Raw genomic sequence first — 13,497 nt, 5'->3', positions numbered from 1 at the left:
TCACCAAGGTTCAGTAACATACCGTATATCTGCTCACCAAGGTTCAGCAACATACCGTATATCTGCTCACCAAGGTTCAGTAGCATAACGTATATCTGCTCACCGAGGTTCAGTAGCATACCGTATATCTGCTCACCGAGGTTCAGTAGCATACCGTATATCTGCTCACCAAGGTTCAGTGCTCATCGAGGTTCAGTAACATACTGTATATCTGCTCACCGAGGTTCAGCAACATACCGTATATCTGATCACCGAGGTTCAGCAACATACCGCATATCTGCTCACCAAGGTTCAGTAACATACCATATATCTGCTCACCAAGGTTCAGTAACATACTGTATATCTGCTCACCAAGGTTCGGTAGCATACCGTATATCTGCTCAGAAAGGGTCAGTACCATACCGTATATCTGATCACGAAGGTTCAGCAACATACCGTATATCTGCTCACCAAGGTTCAGTAACATACCGTATATCTGCTCACCAAGGTTCAGTAGCATACTGTATATCTGCTCACCGAGGTTCAGTAGCATACCGTATATCTGCTCACCGAGGTTCAGTAGCATACCGTATATCTGCTCACCAAGGTTCAGTGCTCATCGAGGTTCAGTAACATACTGTATATCTGCTCACCGAGGTTCAGCAACATACCGTATATCTGATCACCGAGGTTCAGCAACATACCGTATACCTGCTCACCAAGGTTCAGTGCTCACCAAGGTTCAGTAACATACCGTATATCTGCTCACCAAGGTTCAGTAGCATACCGTATATCTGCTCACCGATGTTCAGCAACATACCGCATACCTGCTCACCAAGGTTAAGTAACATACCGTATATCTGCTCACCAAGGTTCAGTATCATACCGTATATCTGCTCACCAAGGTTCAGTAACATACCGTATATCTGCTCACCAAGGTTCAGTAACATACCGTATATCTGCTCACCAAGGTTCAGGAACATACCGTATATCTGCTCACCAAGGTTCAGTGCTCACCAAGGTTCAGTAACATACCGTATATCTGCTCACCAAGGTTCAGTAGCATACCGTATATCTGCTCACCGAGGTTCAGTAGCATACCGTATATCTGCTCACCGAGGTTCAGTAGCATACCGTATATCTGCTCACCAAGGTTCACTAACATACCGTATATCTACTCACCAATGTTCAGTAACATACCGTATATCTGCTCACCAAGGTTCAGCAACATACCGTATACCTGCTCACCAAGGTTCAGTGCTCAGCAAGGTTCAGTAACATACCGTATATCTGCTCACCAAGGTTCAGTAGCATACTGTATATCTGCTCACCGAGGTTCAGTAGCATACCGTATATCTGCTCACCGAGGTTCAGTAGCATACCGTATATCTGCTCACCAAGGTTCAGTGCTCATCGAGGTTCAGTAACATACTGTATATCTGCTCACCGAGGTTCAGCAACATAACGTATATCTGATCACCGAGGTTCAGCAACATACCGTATACCTGCTCACCAAGGTTCAGTGCTCACCAAGGTTCAGTAACATACCGTATATCTGCTCACCAAGGTTCAGTAGCATACCGTATATCTGCTCACCGAGGTTCAGCAACATACCGCATACCTGCTCACCAAGGTTCAGTAACATACCGTATATCTGCTCACCAAGGTTCAGTATCATACCGTATATCTGCTCACCAAGGTTCAGTAACATACCGTATATCTGCTCACCAAGGTTCAGTAACATACCGTATATCTGCTCACCAAGGTTCAGTAACATACCGTATATCTGCTCACCAGGGTTCAGCAACATACCGTATACCTGCTCACCAAGGTTCAGTGCTCACCAAGGTTCAGTAACATACCATATATCTGCTCACCAAGGTTCAGTAACATACCATATATCTGCTCACCAAGGTTCAGTAGCATACCGTATATCTGCTCACCAAGGTTCGGTAGCATACCGTATATCTGCTCAGAAAGGGTCAGTACCATACCGTATATCTGATCACGAAGGTTCAGCAACATACCGTATATCTGCTCACCAAGGTTCAGTAACATACTGTATATCTGCTCACCAAGGTTCGGTAGCATACCGTATATCTGCTCAGAAAGGGTCAGTACCATACCGTATATCTGATCACGAAGGTTCAGCAACATACCGTATATCTGCTCACCAAGGTTCAGTAACATACCGTATATCTGCTCACCAAGGTTCAGTAACATACCGTATATCTGCTCACCAAGGTTCATTAACATACCGTATATCTGCTCACCAAGGTTCAGTAACATACCGTATATCTGCTCACCAAGGTTCAGCAACATACCGTATACCTGCTCACTAAGGTTCAGTGCTCACCAAGGTTCAGTAACATACCGTATATCTGCTCACCAAGGTTCAGTAGCATACCGTATATCTGCTCACCAAGGTTCAGTAACATACCGTATATCTGCTCACCAAGGTTCAGCAACATACCGTATTCCTGCTCACCAAGGTTCAGTGCTCACCAAGGTTCAGTAACATACCGTATATCTGCTCACCAAGGTTCAGTAGCATACCGTATATCTGATCACCAAGGTTCAGTAGCATACCGTATATCTGATCACCAAGGTTCAGTAACATACCGTATATCTGCTCACCAAGGTTCAGCAACATACCATATACCTGCTCACCAAGGTTCAGTGCTCAGCAAGGTTCAGTAACATACCGTATATCTGCTCACCAAGGTTCAGTAGCATACCGTATATCTGCTCACCAATGTTCAGTAACATACCGTATATCTGCTCACCAAGGTTCAGCAACATACCGTATACCTGCTCACCAAGGTTCAGTGCTCAGCAAGGTTCAGTAACATACCGTATATCTGATCACCAAGGTTCAGTAACATACCGTATATCTGCTCACCATGGTTCAGCAACATACCGTATATCTGCTCACCAAGGTTCAGTAGCATAACGTATATCTGCTCACCGAGGTTCAGTAGCATACCGTATATCTGCTCACCGAGGTTCAGTAGCATACCGTATATCTGCTCACCAAGGTTCAGTGCTCATCAAGGTTCAGTAACATACTGTATATCTGCTCACCGAGGTTCAGCAACATACCGTATATCTGATCACCGAGGTTCAGCAACATACCGTATATCTGCTCACCAAGGTTCAGCAACATACCGTATATCTGCTCACCAAGGTTCAGTAGCATAACGTATATCTGCTCACCGAGGTTCAGTAGCATACCGTATATCTGCTCACCGAGGTTCAGTAGCATACCGTATATCTGCTCACCAAGGTTCAGTGCTCATCGAGGTTCAGTAACATACTGTATATCTGCTCACCGAGGTTCAGCAACATACCGTATATCTGATCACCGAGGTTCAGCAACATACCGCATATCTGCTCACCAAGGTTCAGTAACATACCATATATCTGCTCACCAAGGTTCAGTAACATACTGTATATCTGCTCACCAAGGTTCGGTAGCATATCGTATATCTGCTCAGAAAGGGTCAGTACCATACCGTATATCTGATCACGAAGGTTCAGCAACATACCGTATATCTGCTCACCAAGGTTCAGTAACATACCGTATATCTGCTCACCAAGGTTCAGTAACATACCGTATATCTGCTCACCAAGGTTCAGCAACATACCGTATATCTGCTCACCAAGGTTCAGTAACATACCGTATATCTGCTCACCAAGGTTCAGCAACATACCGTATACCTGCTCACCAAGGTTCAGTGCTCACCAAGGTTCAGTAACATACCGTATATCTGCTCACCAAGGTTCAGTAGAATACCGTATATCTGCTCACCAAGGTTCAGTAACATACCGTATATCTGCTCACCAAGGTTCAGCAACATACCGTATACCTGCTCACCAAGGTTCAGTGCTCACCAAGGTTCAGTAACATACCGTATATCTGCTCACCAAGGTTCAGTAGCATACCGTATATCTGATCACCAAGGTTCAGTAGCATACCGTATATCTGATCACCAAGGTTCAGTAACATACCGTATATCTGCTCACCAAGGTTCAGCAACATACCATATACCTGCTCACCAAGGTTCAGTGCTCAGCAAGGTTCAGTAACATACCGTATATCTGCTCACCAAGGTTCAGTAGCATACCGTATATCTGCTCACCAATGTTCAGTAACATACCGTATATCTGCTCACCAAGGTTCAGCAACATACCGTATACCTGCTCACCAAGGTTCAGTGCTCAGCAAGGTTCAGTAACATACCGTATATCTGATCACCAAGGTTCAGTAACATACCGTATATCTGCTCACCAAGGTTCAGCAACATACCGTATATCTGCTCACCAAGGTTCAGTAGCATAACGTATATCTGCTCACCGAGGTTCAGTAGCATACCGTATATCTGCTCACCGAGGTTCAGTAGCATACCGTATATCTGCTCACCAAGGTTCAGTGCTCATCGAGGTTCAGTAACATACTGTATATCTGCTCACCGAGGTTCAGCAACATACCGTATATCTGATCACCGAGGTTCAGCAACATACCGCATATCTGCTCACCAAGGTTCAGTAACATACCATATATCTGCTCACCAAGGTTCAGTAACATACTGTATATCTGCTCACCAAGGTTCGGTAGCATACCGTATATCTGCTCAGAAAGGGTCAGTACCATACCGTATATCTGATCACGAAGGTTCAGCAACATACCGTATATCTGCTCACCAAGGTTCAGTAACATACCGTATATCTGCTCACCAAGGTTCAGTAGCATACTGTATATCTGCTCACCGAGGTTCAGTAGCATACCGTATATCTGCTCACCGAGGTTCAGTAGCATACCGTATATCTGCTCACCAAGGTTCAGTGCTCATCGAGGTTCAGTAACATACTGTATATCTGCTCACCGAGGTTCAGCAACATACCGTATATCTGATCACCGAGGTTCAGCAACATACCGTATACCTGCTCACCAAGGTTCAGTGCTCACCAAGGTTCAGTAACATAACGTATATCTGCTCACCAAGGTTCAGTAGCATACCGTATATCTGCTCACCGATGTTCAGCAACATACCGCATACCTGCTCACCAAGGTTAAGTAACATACCGTATATCTGCTCACCAAGGTTCAGTATCATACCGTATATCTGCTCACCAAGGTTCAGTAACATACCGTATATCTGCTCACCAAGGTTCAGTAACATACCGTATATCTGCTCACCAAGGTTCAGGAACATACCGTATATCTGCTCACCAAGGTTCAGTGCTCACCAAGGTTCAGTAACATACCGTATATCTGCTCACCAAGGTTCAGTAGCATACCGTATATCTGCTCACCGAGGTTCAGTAGCATACCGTATATCTGCTCACCGAGGTTCAGTAGCATACCGTATATCTGCTCACCAAGGTTCACTAACATACCGTATATCTACTCACCAATGTTCAGTAACATACCGTATATCTGCTCACCAAGGTTCAGCAACATACCGTATACCTGCTCACCAAGGTTCAGTGCTCAGCAAGGTTCAGTAACATACCGTATATCTGCTCACCAAGGTTCAGTAGCATACTGTATATCTGCTCACCGAGGTTCAGTAGCATACCGTATATCTGCTCACCGAGGTTCAGTAGCATACCGTATATCTGCTCACCAAGGTTCAGTGCTCATCGAGGTTCAGTAACATACTGTATATCTGCTCACCGAGGTTCAGCAACATAACGTATATCTGATCACCGAGGTTCAGCAACATACCGTATACCTGCTCACCAAGGTTCAGTGCTCACCAAGGTTCAGTAACATACCGTATATCTGCTCACCAAGGTTCAGTAGCATACCGTATATCTGCTCACCGAGGTTCAGCAACATACCGCATACCTGCTCACCAAGGTTCAGTAACATACCGTATATCTGCTCACCAAGGTTCAGTATCATACCGTATATCTGCTCACCAAGGTTCAGTAACATACCGTATATCTGCTCACCAAGGTTCAGTAACATACCGTATATCTGCTCACCAAGGTTCAGTAACATACCGTATATCTGCTCACCAGGGTTCAGCAACATACCGTATACCTGCTCACCAAGGTTCAGTGCTCACCAAGGTTCAGTAACATACCATATATCTGCTCACCAAGGTTCAGTAACATACCATATATCTGCTCACCAAGGTTCAGTAGCATACCGTATATCTGCTCACCAAGGTTCGGTAGCATACCGTATATCTGCTCAGAAAGGGTCAGTACCATACCGTATATCTGATCACGAAGGTTCAGCAACATACCGTATATCTGCTCACCAAGGTTCAGTAACATACTGTATATCTGCTCACCAAGGTTCGGTAGCATACCGTATATCTGCTCAGAAAGGGTCAGTACCATACCGTATATCTGATCACGAAGGTTCAGCAACATACCGTATATCTGCTCACCAAGGTTCAGTAACATACCGTATATCTGCTCACCAAGGTTCAGTAACATACCGTATATCTGCTCACCAAGGTTCATTAACATACCGTATATCTGCTCACCAAGGTTCAGTAACATACCGTATATCTGCTCACCAAGGTTCAGCAACATACCGTATACCTGCTCACTAAGGTTCAGTGCTCACCAAGGTTCAGTAACATACCGTATATCTGCTCACCAAGGTTCAGTAGCATACCGTATATCTGCTCACCAAGGTTCAGTAACATACCGTATATCTGCTCACCAAGGTTCAGCAACATACCGTATTCCTGCTCACCAAGGTTCAGTGCTCACCAAGGTTCAGTAACATACCGTATATCTGCTCACCAAGGTTCAGTAGCATACCGTATATCTGATCACCAAGGTTCAGTAGCATACCGTATATCTGATCACCAAGGTTCAGTAACATACCGTATATCTGCTCACCAAGGTTCAGCAACATACCATATACCTGCTCACCAAGGTTCAGTGCTCAGCAAGGTTCAGTAACATACCGTATATCTGCTCACCAAGGTTCAGTAGCATACCGTATATCTGCTCACCAATGTTCAGTAACATACCGTATATCTGCTCACCAAGGTTCAGCAACATACCGTATACCTGCTCACCAAGGTTCAGTGCTCAGCAAGGTTCAGTAACATACCGTATATCTGATCACCAAGGTTCAGTAACATACCGTATATCTGCTCACCATGGTTCAGCAACATACCGTATATCTGCTCACCAAGGTTCAGTAGCATAACGTATATCTGCTCACCGAGGTTCAGTAGCATACCGTATATCTGCTCACCGAGGTTCAGTAGCATACCGTATATCTGCTCACCAAGGTTCAGTGCTCATCAAGGTTCAGTAACATACTGTATATCTGCTCACCGAGGTTCAGCAACATACCGTATATCTGATCATCGAGGTTCAGCAACATACCGCATATCTGCTCACCAAGGTTCAGTAACATACCATATATCTGCTCACCAAGGTTCAGTAACATACTGTATATCTGCTCACCAAGGTTTGGTAGCATACCGTATATCTGCTCAGAAAGGGTCAGTACCATACCGTATATCTGATCACGAAGGTTCAGCAACATACCGTATATCTGCTCACCAAGGTTCAGTAACATACCGTATATCTGCTCACCAAGGTTCAGTAGCATACTGTATATCTGCTCACCGAGGTTCAGTAGCATACCGTATATCTGCTCACCGAGGTTCAGTAGCATACCGTATATCTGCTCACCAAGGTTCAGTGCTCATCGAGGTTCAGTAACATACTGTATATCTGCTCACCGAGGTTCAGCAACATACCGTATATCTGATCACCGAGGTTCAGCAACATACCGTATACCTGCTCACCAAGGTTCAGTGCTCACCAAGGTTCAGTAACATACCGTATATCTGCTCACCAAGGTTCAGTAGCATACCGTATATCTGCTCACCGAGGTTCAGCAACATACCGCATACCTGCTCACCAAGGTTCAGTAACATACCGTATATCTGCTCACCAAGGTTCAGTATCATACCGTATATCTGCTCACCAAGGTTCAGTAACATACCGTATATCTGCTCACCAAGGTTCAGTAACATACCGTATATCTGCTCACCAAGGTTCAGGAACATACCGTATATCTGCTCACCAAGGTTCAGTGCTCACCAAGGTTCAGTAACATACCGTATATCTGCTCACCAAGGTTCAGTAGCATACCGTATATCTGCTCACCGAGGTTCAGTAGCATACCGTATATCTGCTCACCGAGGTTCAGTAGCATACCGTATATCTGCTCACCAAGGTTCACTAACATACCGTATATCTACTCACCAATGTTCAGTAACATACCGTATATCTGCTCACCAAGGTTCAGCAACATACCGTATACCTGCTCACCAAGGTTCAGTGCTCAGCAAGGTTCAGTAACATACCGTATATCTGCTCACCAAGGTTCAGTAGCATACTGTATATCTGCTCACCGAGGTTCAGTAGCATACCGTATATCTGCTCACCGAGGTTCAGTAGCATACCGTATATCTGCTCACCAAGGTTCAGTGCTCATCGAGGTTCAGTAACATACTGTATATCTGCTCACCGAGGTTCAGCAACATAACGTATATCTGATCACCGAGGTTCAGCAACATACCGTATACCTGCTCACCAAGGTTCAGTGCTCACCAAGGTTCAGTAACATACCGTATATCTGCTCACCAAGGTTCAGTAGCATACAGTATATCTGCTCACCGAGGTTCAGCAACATACCGCATACCTGCTCACCAAGGTTCAGTAACATACCGTATATCTGCTCACCAAGGTTCAGTATCATACCGTATATCTGCTCACCAAGGTTCAGTAACATACCGTATATCTGCTCACCAAGGTTCAGTAACATACCGTATATCTGCTCACCAAGGTTCAGTAACATACCGTATATCTGCTCACCAGGGTTCAGCAACATACCGTATACCTGCTCACCAAGGTTCAGTGCTCACCAAGGTTCAGTAACATACTATATATCTGCTCACCAAGGTTCAGTAACATACCATATATCTGCTCACCAAGGTTCAGTAGCATACCGTATATCTGCTCACCAAGGTTCGGTAGCATACCGTATATCTGCTCAGAAAGGGTCAGTACCATACCGTATATCTGATCACGAAGGTTCAGCAACATACCGTATATCTGCTCACCAAGGTTCAGTAACATACCGTATATCTGCTCACCAAGGTTCAGTAACATACCGTATATCTGCTCACCAAGGTTCAGCAACATACCGTATATCTGCTCACCAAGGTTCAGTAACATACCGTATATCTACTCACCAAGGTTCAGCAACATACCGTATACCTGCTCACCAAGGTTCAGTGCTCACCAAGGTTCAGTAACATACCGTATATCTGCTCACCAAGGTTCAGTAGCATACCGTATATCTGCTCACCAAGGTTCAGTAACATACCGTATATCTGCTCACCAAGGTTCAGCAACATACCGTATACCTGCTCACCAAGGTTCAGTGCTCACCAAGGTTCAGTAACATACTGTATATCTGCTCACCAAGGTTCAGTAGCATACCGTATATCTGATCACCAAGGTTCAGTAGCATACCGTATATCTGATCACCAAGGTTCAGTAACATACCGTATATCTGCTCACCAAGGTTCAGCAACATACCATATACCTGCTCACCAAGGTTCAGTGCTCAGCAAGGTTCAGTAACATACCGTATATCTGCTCACCAAGGTTCAGTAGCATACCGTATATCTGCTCACCAATGTTCAGTAACATACCGTATATCTGCTCACCAAGGTTCAGCAACATACCGTATACCTGCTCACCAAGGTTCAGTGCTCAGCAAGGTTCAGTAACATACCGTATATCTGATCACCAAGGTTCAGTAACATACCGTATATCTGCTCACCAAGGTTCAGCAACATACCGTATATCTGCTCACCAAGGTTCAGTAGCATAACGTATATCTGCTCACCGAGGTTCAGTAGAATACCGTATATCTGCTCACCGAGGTTCAGTAGCATACCGTATATCTGCTCACCAAGGTTCAGTGCTCATCGAGGTTCAGTAACATACTGTATATCTGCTCACCGAGGTTCAGCAACATACCGTATATCTGATCACCGAGGTTCAGCAACATACCGCATATCTGCTCACCAAGGTTCAGTAACATACCATATATCTGCTCACCAAGGTTCAGTAACATACTGTATATCTGCTCACCAAGGTTCGGTAGCATACCGTATATCTGCTCAGAAAGGGTCAGTACCATACCGTATATCTGATCACGAAGGTTCAGCAACATACCGTATATCTGCTCACCAAGGTTCAGTAACATACCGTATATCTGCTCACCAAGGTTCAGTAACATACCGTATATCTGCTCACCAAGGTTCAGCAACATACCGTATATCTGCTCACCAAGGTTCAGTAACATACCGTATATCTGCTCACCAAGGTTCAGCAACATACCGTATACCTGCTCACCAAGGTTCAGTGCTCACCAAGGTTCAGTAACATACCGTATATCTGCTCACCAAGGTTCAGTAGCATACCGTATATCTGCTCACCAAGGTTCAGTAACATACCGTATATCTGCTCACCAAGGTTCAGCAACATACCGTATACCTGCTCACCAAGGTTCAGTGCTCACCAAGGTTCAGTATCATACCGTATATCTGCTCACCAAGGTTCAGTAGCATACCGTATATCTGATCACCAAGGTTCAGTAGCATACCGTATATCTGATCACCAAGGTTCAGTAACATACCGTATATCTGCTCACCAAGGTTCAGCAACATACCGTATACCTGCTCACCAAGGTTCAGTGCTCAGCAAGGTTCAGTAACATACCGTATATCTGCTCACCAAGGTTCAGTGCTCATCGAGGTTCAGTAACATACTGTATATCTGCTCACCGAGGTTCAGCAACATACCGTATATCTGATCACCGAGGTTCAGCAACATACCGTATACCTGCTCACCAAGGTTCAGTGCTCACCAAGGTTCAGTAACATACCGTATATCTGCTCACCAAGGTTCAGTAGCATACCGTATATCTGCTCACCGAGGTTCAGCAACATACCGCATACCTGCTCACCAAGGTTCAGTAACATACCGTATATCTGCTCACCAAGGTTCAGTATCATACCGTATATCTGCTCACCAAGGTTCAGTAACATACCGTATATCTGCTCACCAAGGTTCAGTAACATATCGTATGTCTGCTCACCAGGGTTCAGCAACATACCGTATACCTGCTCACCAAGGTTCAGTGCTCACCAAGGTTCAGTAACATACCATATATCTGCTCACCAAGGTTCAGTAACATACCGTATATATGCTCACCGAGGTTCAGTAGCATACCGTATATCTGCTCACCGAGGTTCATTAGCATACCGTATATCTGCTCACCAAGGTTCAGTGCTCACCGAGGTTCAACAACATACCGTATATCTGCTCACCAAGGTTCAGTAACATACCATATATCTGCTCACCAAGGTTCAGTAACATACTGTATATCTGCTCACCAAGGTTCGGTAGCATACCGTATATCTGCTCAGAAAGGGTCAGTACCATACCGTATATCTGATCACGAAGGTTCAGCAACATACCGTATATCTGCTCACCAAGGTTCAGTAACATACCGTATATCTGCTCACCAAGGTTCAGTAACATACCGTATATCTGCTCACCAAGGTTCAGCAACATACCGTATATCTGCTCACCAAGGTTCAGTAACATACCGTATATCTGCTCACCAAGGTTCAGCAACATACCGTATACCTGCTCACCAAGGTTCAGTGCTCACCAAGGTTCAGTAACATACCGTATATCTGCTCACCAAGGTTCAGTAGCATACCGTATATCTGCTCACCAAGGTTCAGTAACATACCGTATATCTGCTCACCAAGGTTCAGCAACATACCGTATACCTGCTCACCAAGGTTCAGTGCTCACCAAGGTTCAGTAACATACCGTATATCTGCTCACCAAGGTTCAGTAGCATACCGTATATCTGATCACCAAGGTTCAGTAGCATACCGTATATCTGATCACCAAGGTTCAGTAACATACCGTATATCTGCTCACCAAGGTTCAGCAACATACCATATACCTGCTCACCAAGGTTCAGTGCTCAGCAAGGTTCAGTAACATACCGTATATCTGCTCACCAAGGTTCAGTAGCATACCGTATATCTGCTCACCAATGTTCAGTAACATACCGTATATCTGCTCACCAAGGTTCAGCAACATACCGTATACCTGCTCACCAAGGTTCAGTGCACAGCAAGGTTCAGTAACATACCGTATATCTGATCACCAAGGTTCAGTAACATACCGTATATCTGCTCACCAAGGTTCAGCAACATACCGTATATCTGCTCACCAAGGTTCAGTAGCATAACGTATATCTGCTCACCGAGGTTCAGTAGCATACCGTATATCTGCTCACCGAGGTTCAGTAGCATACCGTATATCTGCTCACCAAGGTTCAGTGCTCATCGAGGTTCAGTAACATACTGTATATCTGCTCACCGAGGTTCAGCAACATACCGTATATCTGATCACCGAGGTTCAGCAACATACCGCATATCTGCTCACCAAGGTTCAGTAACATACCATATATCTGCTCACCAAGGTTCAGTAACATACTGTATATCTGCTCACCAAGGTTCGGTAGCATACCGTATATCTGCTCAGAAAGGGTCAGTACCATACCGTATATCTGATCACGAAGGTTCAGCAACATACCGTATATCTGCTCACCAAGGTTCAGTAACATACCGTATATCTGCTCACCAAGGTTCAGTAACATACCGTATATCTGCTCACCAAGGTTCAGCAACATACCGTATATCTGCTCACCAAGGTTCAGTAACATACCGTATATCTGCTCACCAAGGTTCAGCAACATACCGTATACCTGCTCACCAAGGTTCAGTGCTCACCAAGGTTCAGTAACATACCGTATATCTGCTCACCAAGGTTCAGTAGCATACCGTATATCTGCTCACCAAGGTTCAGTAACATACCGTATATCTGCTCACCATGGTTCAGCAACATACCGTATACCTGCTCACCAAGGTTCAGTGCTCACCAAGGTTCAGTAACATACCGTATATCTGCTCACCAAGGTTCAGTAGCATACCGTATATCTGATCACCAAGGTTCAGTAACATACCGTATATCTGCTCACCAAGGTTCAGTAGCATACCGTATATCTGCTCACCGAGGTTCAGCAACATACCGCATACCTGCTCACCAAGGTTCAGTAACATACCGTATATCTGCTCACCAAGGTTCAGTATCATACCGTATATCTGCTCACCAAGGTTCAGTAACATACCGTATATCTGCTCACCAAGGTTCAGTAACATACCGTATATCTGCTCACCAAGGTTCAGTAACATACCGTATATCTGCTCACCAGGGTTCAGCAACATACCGTATACCTGCTCACCAAGGTTCAGTGCTCACCAAGGTTCAGTAACATACCATATATCTGCTCACCAAGGTTCAGTAACATACCGTATATATGCTCACCGAGGTTCAGTAGCATACCGTATATCTGCTCAC

General features: G+C 44.8%; 1 non-coding gene across 1 annotated transcript in view; it reads right to left on the bottom strand.

Moving 5' to 3' along the window:
- LOC106592284 (uncharacterized) overlaps window positions 1-13,497 on the bottom strand; it is a 356,585-nt gene that overhangs the window by 224,701 nt on the left and 118,387 nt on the right. The gene's annotated exons all lie outside the window — the stretch shown is intronic.

This window comes from Salmo salar, chromosome 15 (assembly GCF_965601325.2).
Source record: "Salmo salar chromosome 15, fSalSal1, whole genome shotgun sequence".
In the NCBI taxonomy this organism is placed as follows: Eukaryota; Metazoa; Chordata; class Actinopteri; order Salmoniformes; family Salmonidae; genus Salmo; species Salmo salar.
Note: the sequence above shows the minus strand (reverse complement) of the source record. Positions and strands in the feature narration are given on the sequence as shown.